A 14825-nucleotide genomic window follows, 5' to 3' on the forward strand; every position below is an offset into this window, starting at 1 on the left:
TTACTCATATAGGATATACGCACTAGGATATACCCCAATTAAAAAAAATAAAAAATAAAAAAATAATCTTTGATTCTGAAGCAGGGCTATGAAATCACCATAATTTTGTATTATTGCAAAACCAAACTCATTCCAGGAAAAATGCTTCATCATCTCTTTTTGCCACCAGCAGTACGATAGTAGCTACAACATCCAAGACACAGGACTGCCAAGAACAACCAAGTTCCGTGTCATGAGCTTGCCTACTTTGCGATGTTTGATATGCTCCTGTTCTTACACAACTTCATAAGAAATCAGTCTGACTCTAATACAGGGGATTTTTAAGTTACATGCTTTCCAATTGTTATTAAAGGAAATAATTACACAAAATATCGAGTCTCTCCAGTCACACTGTATTCTTTTAACGTTGTTTTGGCAGGGGCAGAAAGGGGTGGGGGAGGGGGGATGGCAATGGAACAGGGGTTGAGGCAAGAGGTTTACAAATGAGGGAATTGTCACACTGGAATAATTCCACCAGTTTAGAAATATTACTGTAAAGTTACCCAAGAAAATCTGAACCTGCATGTGGCTTGACACAAGCAACACACTGCCAGAGTCTCTCCTTCACAGTGCTCTCATTAGACATATTTGCAGTTCAGCAGAGACAGATAACAGTGAGTCATACACAGCACTGCCCCAGGGAGATGATCCCTTCTTGATGTCAATCACAGTGAAGATTCTCTTAGTCTTTCACTTGCAGTAAAGCTACAATAGCCAAGGGAGGGCTCAGGAATGTAGTCATCAGAGAGCTAAAGAGGTCCTGCTTAGATGATGCTAAATTAGAGCTTAACAGTGATCTACTGAGACAACGTACTATAAACCCCAACATTTCACTTAAAGGAAAACTTCATTAAACTTCATAAAAAATTAAGGAGAAAATTCTAGGATTCTAGGATTAGTGGTGTACCCCTCTGCTACCATGAAAAACATATTCTCTGGGTTTGAATTAGTGAAAACAGTCTCTGTCTTTCCTAAACCCAAGATAGCTGGCTTCATTTTCTACTATTGCAGCCTAATCTAACATACAAGAAAATTATCTAATATACAAGGAAAAAGAAGGCAGCTGGAGGAGCAGAAAAGGAAACATGGATGCTCACTGCCACAGAATGGTAAAACAGAAATTCACCTGCAACATCTTCCCCAGAACCGTGCAGGATTACTTGGTCTGGGGGCTGCTTTTGAACTCTCTGTAACAATGATGAGGATAATAGCAATAATACATTTGAAACAGTCAAACCCAGCATCTTAAGTGGTAACACTGGAGCCACCATTAAACTTACAAGTGACTCCCTGATACTAGATCAGAGCAGAATCACCCTGGATTAATGGTAAACTTTGGTCTCTACAAGAATCTGCTCAGCAGGGGCATTCAAAATGCTGTTCTCATAGATCTTTGTACCTACTGAGCCTATTAACATCAGCTATAGACACCCAGCCAATTGTGATACCTGTCTTTCTGAGAAAAAGCGAAGCTCCCCAATTTCACAAGGATTCAGGGGGATTTGAAATACATGTACTCTAAAACAGAGTATCAGACTGTATTTGTTCGCTAAATACATGTGCTTTCAAATGTTTTTGTGAAGTGAGATGATGTATTTCTAAGAATCATTGTTATTTCCATTGTAATTTCTGCTACTATTATCACTCATTATTAAAATCCAGCACAGAAATTAGATGGTCAAAGCTCAGGAAAAAGCCTACAGATTTTAAATATGTCATTACGAATACACTTTGTTTCTATAAATAATTACTAACCTAATGAAGTTACTTCTTCATCAAGAAAGTCAACATGCTTTTCAGAGAATCGTGGATTCAAATGTAGGGACAATAAAGGGAAAAGTGCTCATTTCTGTGAATTGTTAACTTCCTGGCAGTTCTGCTCCAACATTAATGCTGCAGAGGTCTTGCTTAAGAGTGATTTTATCATACAAAGAACTGTGGCAAGCAAGTAGGTTACTCCATATTGCCTGTCAATTTCTTAGGTTTTATATGGAATACAAGCTTTTATATCTTCTGCCTCGATATAATGTCTTAAAATAATTTTTATCCCATTACCAGTAAGTATAAAGCTGGCATATTCAAATAAATAAAAATTACCATAATTCTATGTATGAGGATCTAATCTTGCACCACTGTTCAGTGACAGAAATCATCCTTTAAAAATACTCCATTTCTCTTGAAATAGAATTTTAAAGAAATTTAGAGAAATTAAATCAATTTCTATTACTCTATTACAAGAAAGCATCTGTGTAGATTAAGAAAATTATCCAAGACTAGATGTAAATTGGGCCTAATTGAAGACTTATTCTCAAACACTTAATATAGCCCTCTCTTTATAGATCACTGACAAGAGAGTCCCAGGTTGTCCATAACAAGCCAATCTGTTCCTGTGAAATAATATTATAGGCTAAGTAAGACAAGGTGAACAGTAGCTACTTTCAAATGTCAAAAATAAATAAAATCAAATAAAAACCACAGGTTAACAGTATGTACTAAAAACATTCTTTTTAATGAAAAACTCTTTTTAATGAATTTCTGCACTGTTACAGGAATGTAATAAAGCATTTGAAGCCATATAAAAAGTCATTATCTCACATGAAACTTGAAAAAAACCCAATTTGTATCAAAATCTGTAAATAAAAAATAACTGGACTCAGAATTTACATGCTAAGGTTCCACTTGGAAGGAATTTTTAGGGACCATTACTTTACAAAATACTGAAAATGACAGTTTATAATGGAAATGCTGACTCTGTACTACACCAGTTCTAGCTAGACGCATTAATACTCACACTGCGCAATAATCTGAGGCTTTCTCTGATAAACTTTGCTTCTGTAACCAAAATTGAATGACCACCTTTCCCAGCTTTTTCAGCTCTGTATAGATATTAGCACAAAAATCCCTATCTTGCAAATTTCCTGAGTTCTCAGAATAGCTTTGAAGCAGGAATTATTGTAAGTCACAAGTAAAGATGTACTATAAGAAGTGTTAATGAGGCATGAATTACACTTTTTACTTTATTGAAACCTTTCTTTGAAGAGGTCACCATGGCCAAAATATCATTGCAAAGCTAAGTTTCTCTTTTCAGGGCAAATTTAAGGCATTTGTTTCTGATTATCTATCTGACACAAGATGGAGAAATAGCAATCTAATCAAATCATCCATGGCTGTCATTACAGTTTAGCAAAAAGTATTATCTGACACTCCCAGAAATGAATCAGATTATTTGGGCAATTTCTGTACAGCAGTAGGCCAAGGCCAAATAAGAAATAAAACTTATGGTTAACATAAAGTACCTTTACCCTATGCTATTCTTCGAACTTTTTCACTAGATCCTTTCCCCAGGGAATCAAATAGCTTATTTGTGATTCATGTAGTTCCCTTTTCTGGGAGTGATTCCCAGTATAATAATCTTTGCCAACAGGACCAAATCATGGTATTTTTAGAAGCACATTCCAGATTTAGTCCTGCGATTCAAGACACCATCTGGTTTTAAAGGAAAACCCTTCTCTGTGGAAATATTAACCTGATATGTCTTCAGTCTAGACTAACAATTATGTTAAGGACAGAGTCCATTATCCACATGGAACAGGTGAAGGCTTTGATAAACCAGTAATAACCAACATGAGACTAGTCACTAAGGATTGTTCTTACTTACTTGCTTTCTTATAAGAGGGAACATTAGGCTCATTCAAGAATTCTGCTTCCACTGGGACGGACAAGCACTGCATTTATTTCCATCAAAGGCAAGGGACTGCATTTAGTGTAGTGCCCATAAAACAGGAAATGGAATGTTGTTCAACACGGGTTTACCTGCTCCTGTAGATTTTTGTCAACGCTGCTTTTGTTCAGAATGGGAAGCAGAGTTCCTCTAATTGTACCATTCCAATTCTTCTCATTGCAGCCTTTTATATATTCAAATGGATGTATTCATTTAAAATCATTTATGCTTAAAAAAATTGCACAAGCAAAACAAGTGTTGAGAACTGGAATAAAGATGGTGACCTCCAGTAAAAAAACTGAAATACACAGTTTGCATTCACAGGATAGCAGTTTTCAAATGCAAGTTCCATAGGCCCCGTTTTAGTAGTGGGCTTAAAATAGGCTAACTTTCATTAAGAACACCATGTAAAGAAGTTCAGACAGAAAGCAGCCACAGCAACCACACGCTGGACCTGTAGAACTGGGGGGATGTGCTCTCCAGTGCCATCTACTGGTACCTAAACCATCAAAAGACTTCAAGCATCTTGCATATGAAGTACTCCCGTCAGAGCTTTGAGCACAAATGCAAATACACACTCATTTAGGCTATTCCTATTTTAGTCGTACTTGCTTATGAATATTGGAGTAGGGCAATCCAAGGGTTTCTTGCAGACTGCTTCAAGAAGGACATGATAATGTAACATTTATACAATCATGTTGGCATTCATCTTCAATGAACACAGTTAGACCACCATTCAACATCGACAAGCACAAGTGCAAATCCTTTTACCAAACCCTGTGAGCCTATCTGGAGCTCTTAAAATGGTATTTTCAATTCAAAAGTGTTGATCAAAGTAGCTAGTTAAAGGGAAAACTTTTTATCCTATCTTGAAGCAGGCAAGAATAGATTTTCAAGCATACTTTATGGACAAATGAAAATAAACTACATATAGCACCATCATAAAATATTTGAATTATTTCCTTGCATTTTTCCTTCCACATATCTAAAAGAATTTTAAAGAGACTGAGAAGCCTTTTTCCACAAAGAGAAACCAAAAAGAGGAAATTAAAATGTGGCTGGTTTTTTTGTTTGTTTTTTTTTCCTCCTTACAAGCAAGGCAGTCACTGAAAAGTGAAAGAAAATATTTCAGGAACTTTCACTTCTACATGCTGTTTTTCAGATCACTTTAAAACTGCATATTTGAAATGATGGCTTTCATACTAATTTAGGAGGTTAATATTTTTAAACAGCTACATGCAAACATCTAAAGAAACATAAATTCACAAAATACTGATGATACCGAACTTTGTAGAGCTGTCAGAAATAAGAACAGTTACTTTCATTTGTGGTATAAGCTTCTATCACAAATTAACATTACAAAATGAAGCACAGTTAGTTTCACACACAGTCATATGAAAGGGTTCCCATACAACGACCACTATCAGTCTTCAGCTGTCAACTTTGTTTCAGGTTTGGCTTTCTTACAATAAGAAAAATATCTTTAATATTAAATACCTAAAAAGCTACATGCATAATAAAAAGCAGTATTATCAGAAACACCAATTTGCATGGTCTGTATTTTTCACTCCTATGCTGCAACTAAGTTCTAATAGATGATTCTGCTTGTAAGCACCATTGAGTCTTATAATTGTTTTTGTAACAAAAAAAGATCAAGAATTCAAATTGACATTTTTCCTCTCTTTTGTTCTCCAAGGTAACTTACTTTAACAGGAGGTAAGAATCTTAAAAGATTGATCTCATTTCAAGGGTAGTAATACCTAATATAGATGCAAAGGAGATAGAATAAAAACTCAAAGATGCAGTAAGAAAGGCAAAGATGACAGCAACGCTCTTGAAGATCTGTCCTAATGTTAATAGTTAACATAAGAAACAGACATTGCTTTAACAAAGAAAAATAATAATCAGTAAAGAAGATCTAGCTAAATAGCATTGATTTCCTGCAGACAAAAAGCAGTGCGCTACAGCCCTTATAAAAGGGCAGTAATTGGTGTACTGGGAACATCCAACACCCACCCATTCTCTAGCCAAAAAGGACTGAGCTTATGTTACACAACCTAACCCTTACCAACAGCATTAGATTGGGCTCTTAGTGGAGTATTGCCTCTCAATCACATTCAGCATGCACTCAGGCTTGAGAAAGTGACACCTGCCATAGCACAGTGTTTCCTATATGACCCCCAGTGAACTGGGAACAAACCATCCCACAACTCAGCTATACACTGCTAGCAAAGATAAGATCACTGGGAATGCAGAACAACTGTTTGCACTGTGACAAAGCTAAACTAAATGGTGCCATTCAGGGAGGTTTACCTCTGAGGAAGTGCAGGTAGGGCTGCAACTTCATCATCAGGCAGACTGGTAACATGACCAGTGCACGGCTTCCTTTACCCTAACCCTCTCCATTAAGAAATAGTAATGCCTGTTACAATTCGGCCTTAACAGGCTTTGCTAATTTGAACCTAAAAACAAAACTGCACTGGTTTTTAATAGGGTCTTGCTGCTGCACAGATAATATTTCATTATTCATGTTTTTTTCCATAACTATATGGATCATCTGTTGAAATTGCTGAAGTCATGATCTGGAATATCCTTTTTGCAACAGCAAGCTTTGCTCATTTATTTTCTTATATAGTAGGTAAATTTCAAGAAAAAAACATTATACATGCCCTCCCACTACTAATATTCCATTACTCTTTCTGCCATCACAGAAAGTCACCAAAGAAATTTACTGTCCTGTGATTTGCAAACTCACTTACTTACCATAAGCTCTGTGGCTGTAAGCACAGCTCTCCTGCAGACACTGCTCCTCATTTCTAAAGCAGAGATAATAGCAACTCCTTGCTTGCTTCACATTAGTTTTGTGAAGTGAAACATGACAAACCCTGAGGAACACTGTGGTCATATGAAGAGTAAAGCAGCAAAGGCGAAAATTCAGGGCATATTTATTTTGCTGGCAAAGCACTGCTCTCAGGGAACTAAGGCAAACACATCCTTGGTGTAATGACAGGTAGGGCTGCAACTGAGATGCATTTGGCCTGCTGTTTTTAACTGGTATTGTTTCTGTTACTAGCTTTTCAGGACACAGCAATCAAATAATTATTGTTTCCTTGGTTGCCAACTATTTTTCTTTTATTAGTAATACCAACCTTTGTTTATTCTTCTTCCTCCCATGGGAAATTTCAACACCCCTCTAGAAGGGATGTTGTATGACTCATTTATAATGGGATCACTCCCTTTCTTCCCATGGGAGGCTTTCTCTTTCCATTTTTTCTCTTCCCCTCTGTATTTGTAGACAGGGACACAAAATCAAATCTCTGCTGTGTTCACATTCATGTGATCTGAACAAGATGAACAGATCAGCAGTTCTCACACATTTGCCTAGGAGACGTACGCTGAAGAGAATTCATCTCAGACACCATTCCATTTAAAATGTTTAACATTCATTCTGGCAACATTAGCAACAGACCGTATAGAAAAGTAGTACTGAAAATACATTTTTGTGGGTTTTTTTTCTTTCCTCGGTGCAATGAGTACTTTCTGGGGTTTTGCATCCTTCACTTCCTTGCTTTTTTACTCTTCAGTTCCTACTCATTTTCTCGCCATGCTCATTTCGTTCTCACCAATGCATGCATTTTACTACCTGTCCCCAGTCTTACTCACTCACAGGTTATTTCTTGGTGTGGTTTTGTCCTCTTTAGTTCCCCTTCACATCCCCCACACTTGATCATCCTCTTTCAGGTGCATAGTTTATTTTACCTTCTTGTCACAAACTACAACCCTTTGTCCTAGAAAATCCTTTTCTTTCACTAGGTCATCATGTACTTCTGTCACTCTCATTTGTAGCCCCCAGCTCTACCACTGGCAACTCCTGCTGATGACAGATGTCTCACAATGAACTGCAAGTCTGCACTTGGCTCCAAGCCTGCATTGCAAAGCTCCAAGACTTTTTCTGCATTTACTCTTTACAGCAGCACTTTCACACAGATACAGCAAAATCACCTTTTCCTGAAGCACAGCTTCTTAGACAATTCCAGGTCCCTCTGCATTACCAAGACCAACTACCTGTAGAAACAGCTTGAGAAAAACTGCAGACAATGCTATCCAGCAGGGTAAGCAAGCATGGATGGCATTTTGCCCTGGGAGACCTGCTTTGAACAGTCACAGCATGTCAGTGCATTATTTCATTGCCTAATATACACAGCAGGAGCTCTGGACTTGAGTGTGCAGACAAACTTTCATCATACCAACCCTAAGCTACATATATCCTCTCTCACCACCTACTGCAATACTTTCATCTCTTCCCATGCCTCCTGTGCCACTCAACCTCAGTATTACCTTCCCCTGCTCATTTCTTCTACTTACCTTTGGCAAGCCAGAAAGAATATATAATTGACCAATGAGGAGCTAAATGGAAAGAGTTTAGGGTGTGCTAACTCATCAACCAACTAGCAGGAAAGCCTACAAATTTAGATTGGCTAGATATCTCAATGCTATATACATTCAGATTGGCCTGGTGCCTATCTTTCAGATGCCGATAGCCAAATTCCACAGTCTTCCAGCCTGCAAAAAAATGGCTTAAAGGCCTATGTCTATATAGATCCAATATACAAAGTAATTGTGTCAACTTTTGGCTTGTGCTTTCTGCAATACCTATCTGCTCCTGAGCAAAGAAGCCAACACCAAATGACTTGCTAACTCAGCTCCATGTGATGTTAGTGGCTATGCCTGCATTAGCAAGTAGCAACAGAAAGTATGTGAACTAAGACAATGGCTATTGAGAACTGGATGCCCATGCTACATGCTTTGGGGAAGTGTTTTACTTCCCACTAGCTCTAGACCAGTCTTGCAGACTGAAACTCCAATAGCAGACGGAGTCTCAAAATACACCATCTGATTTCACAGGAGCGCAGAATGGCTCAGGCTAGAAGAGACCTCTGGAAGTCATCTTATCCAACTGTCCTGCTCAAGCAGGGCCACCCAGAGCTTGTCTCCCAGGACCATGTTCAGAATAACTCCAAGGACAGAGAATCCACAGCCTCTCCAGACAACCTGTACCAGTGCTTGTTCACCCTCACAGTTAATAAAGCACTTCAAACAGAACCTACCATATTTCATTTTTTATTTTAGACTTAGTCTTATCCAAAAAGAATCCAGTTTACCCAGTCTGAGACTGTTCCAATGCAATCAAATTAATGCTCAAGAGATTCACTTCAACACCAAAACCACCATGCTTTCTCCTAGATGAAATGCTACCATAGATTCATTCATTGGTTCTTCTACTACAACTATGTTCTGCCACCTTTATTTATAATCAGCAGTGCCTGACTTTAAAAAGTGGTGTTTTATATTGTATTTGTCTAAATGTTTTAACATGGTATGGACAGTTTTTTCTTCTTCCCTAACTGCTTCCCTGTCTCCAAACACAAGACAAAAAGTAAAATACAGAGAACCGTCTAAACACAAATATACCACCACAGCATGTGTTACAAAATGTTTAAACTATACAAGGATACACTTTGTGCATTCAAAACTTGATAATAATGCAAAAAAGAGATAAGGGAGAAAGACCAGTGCATTCCCTTCTACATGTACCTAGTTTCCCACATTATTAAGATTGTAACCTTAAGAATTCATAAAGCTGCAATTAATATCTGTGATAGAAACCTGAAACAACTTCATCAAACTTGTACAGCAATACATAAAACTATCAGTGACCAGCAAACACATACACATTGATGTCAGAAGCATCTCTAGAGAAGTACACACAGGCACTAGATATTCAATACATTTAGAAGCCTCTCCTGTTCTAATTATCATCTTAGACATGGACCCAAATGAACCAGGCCCCAACCCTGTTTTGAATACCATGCTCAGCAGGGCTGATGGCAGATTAAATACACTGTGCACAGATTCTACAGAGTGTATAGCTGCGGGCAGCATGGCACTATACTATGTAAGCAGCAAGTTAGATGCTCTGCATTCTGAGGGTGCCCAGTGTTCAGAGCTTTGTGACTGATTAAGACAGCCTTATTCGAGTACTGCTGAAGTCACAGTTACAGTGATAGTTCTATGGCATATCATCAGCTGGGTCAACAAAATCAGCCAAGTCACTCATGAAGACACAATTCAGTTTGACCTGCACAACTGCTATCATTGCAGTCCAAAAAATATCAATCTGCAGACAAATACTACTGATCTGATTTAGGAATAAAAGGCATGAGGAACAATAAGAGAGTCAAACAACACAAGCCACAACATTTCTGATGTCTTTTAAAAAGAACAAAGAGACATTCAATAAAAACTTTCAGAAGGATAAGCTTCTCTGTAGTACTTTGTTTCTGTTCACATTATTAGGAAAGACCTCTACAAGTACAGTCTCTCGGTTAACATTTTAATGAATTTTCACAAAAACTTAAAAAAAAAAAAAAGTTTAAAAGCTTCTGTTAAAATTAAAATGTGTAATAAAACTGCATATGACCAAATGCTTTATTCTTCCAACCTTTCACCTAGCTAGTCAGGGAAACGAATTAATGAATCAGCTTTCAAAATGAAGCACTACTTTTGTGAATACAGAAGGCAGAAATCTGGCATTCAGGAGACTTCCTGCTAAACTGGCTTGCTCATATGGACAACATATTTGTCTTCTACTTTTTAACAAAAAGAAAATAAAAATTAGGAAAGTAGTAACATTTTTCTGCCTATTAATATGTGCAAATTTTAAAGCTCATCTATTTGCACGGTTGTAAGTATAAAAGAGCAACTTTTTTTGATAAATTTTAACAGAACAACTATTAACATTCAAAAATGCTTCAGGGTCAATTCCCATTAATTGTGGTAGCACTGATTTAACTTTTAAGTGTAGATAGAATGCTTTTCCCATACCTGCAACCCTGTTTTTACCATACACAAGTCACTTCTTGACTACTTAAAAAAATTAAAAAGTAATCACTCCCAGTCATTTCCATATTCATACAGAAAAAGTGGTACTGCTAGACATATTAGTGTGTTTAAATAAGGAAAGAAAAAACAACCCAGGAAGATTTCTGGTTACAAATAAAATACATAAAATATTTAGATTAGAAAATTTTCACAGCCAGTACTTTATCCAAATAGTTTTTCAAAATTAAGCAAGAATTAGGAACTCTTAAAATACACATGCTAACTAGGAGTCACCAAGCCAAGCGGAAATGCTGTACAGGGAGGCATGGCTGTCACCCCGTTAAAGGCCAAGGTGTCTGAGTCAGCACCTCAAGGGTGGCATCTTCACCTGTTTAGAAGCCAAAAACTGGAGTCTTCTCCCAAGGGCAGTGCCTACAGTAGCCTTTGAAGAACTGAGCATGGCTCACCCATTTTGAAACACAGCTGCTGTGGGAGGGGGCATGTTGTGCAACACCTGGGCAGTTACAGCACCTGCCAGGTTTTGTGCTCTAGCTCTCAAGATTAGCCCTTTTTCTCATGATTATTTAACAAATTTCAAAAACAGTCTTTTGAATTGACTTTAATCCAAGGCAACTTGCTCCCCCCTCTTTCAGGGTATCACAGTAATTAAATTACAAACATGTTGTGCCCTGCATCTGAACACATCTATTTGGCATTTTATTAAATCCTATTGGTTTCAGCTGAGGGAGCATAAGGGGACCTTGCCCTCACCTCCTTTCTCACTTTCCTCCAGCCTTGACACTGGCCTGGTGATTAGCATACTGTCATGGGAAGGAAGAGACATTGATATGAATGAGGACACACCTGAATCCAATTTCCTTGCCTGTCCAACTAGTCTAACAACTATGCTAACATGAGCAACCTGGTTTTGAATAACAGTGTCTGCTGCTACTCTGGCTTGTTTTGTTGGGTTTTTTAAAAGGAATTATTCAAGCTTTCACATTGGATCAGTCCCTCATGAGTCTTAGCTGACACCTCAACTCATTTCTGACTGGCATAAATCCCCAGTTACACATACCAAACACTACAAATGATATAAAGTCTTTCAGATAAACCAGAATATGCCTATAGAGTTCGAGCAGCTCCATGACTATGCTGCTGCTGAAGAAGGTTGGTTGGATTTTTATTAGTCAGTCTTCAATGAACCAAATCTTAGGACCATTTAAATACTTACATGTGATATTAAATCTGTATACTCCATATAGTATCAATTATTTTTTTTAACAAACATTCACTATGAACAGGCATATCACTATGGATACACAGCCTGCAGATCAGTGTCTCAAATTCTTATAAAAACTTATATTCACCACTTTTAATAATATTCAAGTTTAGGATCTGCATGGACTGGGCAAACTGAACAAAGTAAGTGAATGAATGTTAATTTTACTTTCTTCCTTAAAAAAAGTAGAATGTAGCAAGTGGTCTAAGCATTAAAAAAAGTGGTAAGTAGATTTACACAAAATAAAAGTTGTAAAATGTCCTCTGACATTGATATTTAAGGCAATTTTAAGATTTCCACACTGATCATGATTCAGTATTTTTATTTTCTAAAACTAAATCCACATGGGAATGAAAATAGTTTTAAATTAATTTGATTATCACACACTAGTCCCTATTACTCAAGCTGTGCCTTTTTTCATATCCAAATTACAAAACACTTTCAATAACAGTCTGTTCATTTTCCAAGGATATGATTATCATCTGAACATGTGGAAAAGAGAAGCATTTTAGCTAATAACTATACTTATGTGTACAATCTACCCAGCCTTTCTGTAAAGGTACAATGTGAAACCCCTTTCCATTTATTTCTTATTGTACAGGGTTTCCTCTCCATTCTTTCAATTAAAGATTTTTTTTTCAATTGAATCCTTTGCAGCAGCAGTTTTAATGACTTATTCTCTGAAGTTTCAGAAAAGCTACTTCACTTTCTGAGGACTATTCCATGCTTCTGTCATGCCTTCCTCACAGCTGTTCTGCCAGTCTCCCAGGCATTTCACCTCCCTATCTCGGCAGCTCAGCAGTTCAGATCTCCACAGCAGTGCTAGAAGAGAAACAAAGTAGCTGGCAGAAAATGAGAAAGCAAAACAAGCAGCTTTGCCGTCAGGTCTAAAAAAAGTGATTAATCCAACTTCTACACCTGCACAGCATCTGTGATTTATGTTACACGAATCCCAGCACTGACTCATAATTTCAGGGGGAAAAAAACCCCAACAACTAACAAACCCTGCATACATAGTTTCTGACCTTGTAATAAACTCAGGCTGAAATACCTACTTTGAAAGAACCAACACATACTTTTAACCACGTTGTGGGATTGGTTTTTTTTTTTTCCTTCCAAGAACTTGGCTCTTTTGTGCTACTCATGCCCTTCCTATTGTGAGACAGACTACACCAGATGACAGTAAATTATATACTGAACACCTTACCCTGTTATGCTCTTGCTTGCTTTCTCTGCTTACCCTCCAGAGTTCTTTCATTTTGGACCTATTACAAAGATCCCACATCCAGCTGCGCCACACTAACATGATCGCCTTTAATCTCCCAAGATTACTCTTGACCCAGCTAATGACAAAAGCTGTGGTGTGAGAGCTGGTATGACCTGGAGATTATCAGGACACAGTATCATCACAGGGCTACCCCCAAATGCCTGCGGGTTGAGAGATTTCATGTGATGATAGTAGCCAAGGTAAAGAAGGGTGAGGTGCTTTAATTATACCACCATTTGGCTGTCAAATGAGGTGTTTTCCAACTTTAAGGCAACTATTTTAAGACGCAAATTATGCATTTTAATGTACTGAGATACATTAAAATGGAGAAAAATAATGCAAAAAACCCAACAGCACGCAGAAATGAAGTATGGCTACCAAACCATGAGTAACACATTTCTTTACATGTGATTAAAAACTCAGAAATTCTAGAATTATTTAGACAAAATTACTTGTGCTTAATCAGCTATTTGAAATTTTGAAATGGAACAGGTATAGAAAATTACCATCTTTTTCTACTAACTGCAAACAAGAAATTATTTAATTAAACAGGGTTCTTAAATTTAGTATTAAAACTTCCTTTTGGGACTGCAATTCCATATCAACTGTAATTACACCTGGAGAGGGGAGCCCTAAATACTATTACTTCATCCCTATTGAGCTAGGAAAAATAAGGTGATAGGATAAAAAAAATCCCAAACTACCAAAATTCAAAGCAAAGAAATCACAGGAATGTTGTTCTAATTTGTCAGCTCTCAGGAATGTATTTTTCAAAGGAAAAGGACCTTTTTTTCCCAGAAGTACCAGAATTTAGTCCTCATAAATAACAAAGTAGACTACCAACTTCAACCTAGTATAGGCATTAAAAATCTCATGCTCTTAATAATTCAGTAGTTAAAAAAAACCCCAAAACTGAGATGGAGCAACACAGTAATGGACTGGGGAAAATTATTTCATCATACCATATTTTATAATTTCAATTCCACACAATCCAACATCATGAATTGTTCTCATATTTTATAGCTCTGATGAATCAGTACTACTAAATAAGAATAAATCTCTGCAGTTCAAAATTATATTTCTTCAGACAACAAAGGTGCTAAATATGGGTTCTGTTAATAGTGATTTACCAAGGAGAAAACTCAGCTAATTGTGGGTATTTTAAAAACTCATTTATAGCTGACAATAGAATAATTAGTAATGTCCTCTCCCCTCCCCCACCATTCCAGGTCAGGTACGTTCAATGTGGAATGCAAAACTAATAAAATTATGATGTAACTTTTCACCAAACCTGTTGCATCATATGAATTTAAAGGCTTCAGTGCTCAATTACAGCCAAGTTGCTGTGGAAATTATGCTAGCTGGAAACCCATCCACCTAGTCCCGAGCTAAAAGGTCTGACTGTTAACTTCCTTAGTTACCTGTGGCATGAAGTTCCCCAGGGCAAGAGACAGACAAGTGCACCCAGGGTCTGTATCACTGGAATGCCTGCTGTGCAGGTTTCACAATGTCCATTATTCTGCTGCCACCTGAAAACTGGTCTGTCAAAAAGATGCTTCAATTTTATTTATTTTTAGTACCAACTAAAGTCTGAATTACAGAATAAGGAAGTCTTCCTTCAAGAAAAGACAAGT

General features: G+C 37.3%; 1 long non-coding RNA gene across 2 annotated transcripts in view; it reads right to left on the reverse strand.

Moving 5' to 3' along the window:
• Positions 1-11912, reverse strand: part of LOC136013692 (uncharacterized) — a 42821-nt gene extending 30909 nt beyond the window's left edge. For both annotated transcript variants that reach the window (XR_010612321.1, XR_010612322.1), the window contains exon 1: positions 11031-11912. This is a non-coding gene — a long non-coding RNA (uncharacterized LOC136013692). The remainder of the gene's footprint in view (positions 1-11030) is intronic.
• Between the last annotated feature and the right edge of the window lie 2913 nt (positions 11913-14825).

This window comes from Lathamus discolor, chromosome 4 (genome assembly GCF_037157495.1).
Source record: "Lathamus discolor isolate bLatDis1 chromosome 4, bLatDis1.hap1, whole genome shotgun sequence".
NCBI lineage: Eukaryota > Metazoa > Chordata > Aves > Psittaciformes > Psittacidae > Lathamus > Lathamus discolor.